Source organism: Bison bison, unplaced genomic scaffold, assembly GCF_000754665.1.
Source record: "Bison bison bison isolate TAMUID 2011002044 unplaced genomic scaffold, Bison_UMD1.0 scf7180017864456, whole genome shotgun sequence".
NCBI lineage: Eukaryota > Metazoa > Chordata > Mammalia > Artiodactyla > Bovidae > Bison > Bison bison.
This window is the reverse complement of record NW_011495018.1, coordinates 27,547-29,191: the sequence shown is the minus strand read 5'-3', so window position 1 is coordinate 29,191 and position 1,645 is coordinate 27,547. Positions and strand designations below refer to the sequence as shown.

The 1,645-nt window shown below is 51.2% G+C and overlaps 1 protein-coding gene across 1 annotated transcript in view; it reads right to left on the bottom strand.

Annotated features, from left to right (window-relative positions):
* The window catches only part of CFAP46 (cilia and flagella associated protein 46), a gene marked incomplete at its 5' end in the record, with an annotated part of 97,130 nt that overhangs the window by 77,018 nt on the left and 18,467 nt on the right, over positions 1 to 1,645 (bottom strand). The gene's annotated exons all lie outside the window — the stretch shown is intronic.

Below are 1,645 nucleotides of genomic sequence, written 5' to 3'. Positions count from 1 at the left end.
CAAACGAGCCAACCAGAGAAACAAACACAGCGGCAGAAACTCAGGTAGCCTCAAAGAAGGCGGGAGAGAGCAGCGGCAGGGCACGAGGCGGAGACAAGCGGTGGGACTGGAGACGAGCCGCACATTACCCTGAACCCGGAGACTGAACAGCCCAGTCACAAGGCGGAGACCAGTGTGCTCGGTTTTAGAAAAAGACCGAGCTGCACGCCGTTGACAAGACAGGGTGGTAGGAGTTGTGTTCTACACTTTAAATCGAAAGGTCCACAGCACGAGAGTCGGAAGGATGGAAAGAGAAGCACTCAGACGGGCCCAGACAGCGTCACTGCATTCTGTCCACCACTTAAGCAAGAAAACGCCAACACTGCACAAACCCCTTCAGAAAGCAAAGCAGAAAGAGTCCTCCCACCGTCCCAAACCATTTAATGAAGTCGGCATGACCTTCACGTCAAATCCTGGGAAAGGCGTTAGAAAATAAGAAAGCCACAGGCCAACATCCTCATCATGAACATACACGCAAAAACCCTTAAGCACACTAAAGGACATCAAACCCGGCAACACAGAAAAAGCACGTGTGTCGAGACCACGCGGAGAAGGCAAGGCTGGTTCACGACTCAAAACCCCATCAGCATAATTCACCAGGTTAAAGAACAAAGGAGAAAAGTCAGAGCTCCTTTCCACGGTTAAAGAAGCGTTCAGCAGCACTCAACACCCATCTATGGTTAAGAAGCAATACAGCAAGTGGACATTGACAGTGTGTTCATTCTGTTGTATGCAGTTATATCGCAATAAAGTTAATCAGAAAAAGAGCTGTCAGAGGAAAAGAAGGAGGGCAACTAGATGTTATTTAAAAAAACCAAACAAATATGAAAATAAAAAGATATTTTTGAAAGACGACATCATTAAAATTTAAAAATACAGGCTAAAGAGAGGAAGAAAAATTAGAGAATTTGCAAAATAAAAGAGAACTAACGGGCTGCGTGAAATCTTCAGAATTTGGTGTGCGTCACGAGGGGGTGGGGCTGTGAACACAGAAGTTTCGCAGGGAGACCGGGAGTATGGGCTAGGAGCTGTCATACAGCCCCGTGGGATCCCAGAAGGAGAAACTGTTTTTAAATGAGTAAAAATCCCAGATTTGAAGAGATGTAACTCTTCACAGACGAGATCCCCAAGTGCCCGCAGGAAATGAACGGTGCTGGTTCTGAGGCCACCGGCCCCAACCTCGCCAGACCACAGGCTGCAACCGGTCCTTGGCGCCCCTGCTGGGAACCCTGCTCCAAGGGAGGGCTCACCGTGGTGACAAAATTCACCCCTGATTAATCTCAGGGCTTCCCTGGTGCTCAGACGGGAAAGAATCTGCCTGCAATGCGGGAGACCTGAGTTTGATCCCTGGGTTGGGAAGATCCCCTGGAGGAGGGCATGGCAACCCACTCCAGTATTCTTGCCTAGAGAATCCCCACGAACAAAGGAGCCTGGCGGGCTGCAGTCCATGGGGTCGCAAAGAGTCGGACACGACTGAGCGACTCAGCACACAGCACAGTTAATCTCCGAAGCAGACGGGGGCGGGGCAGGCCCCCACGGCCCCTCTCTGCGGCTGGACACCCTCCCAGGTGGCCCTCCACGCCTCTGCCCTGCCGAGTCCCCATCG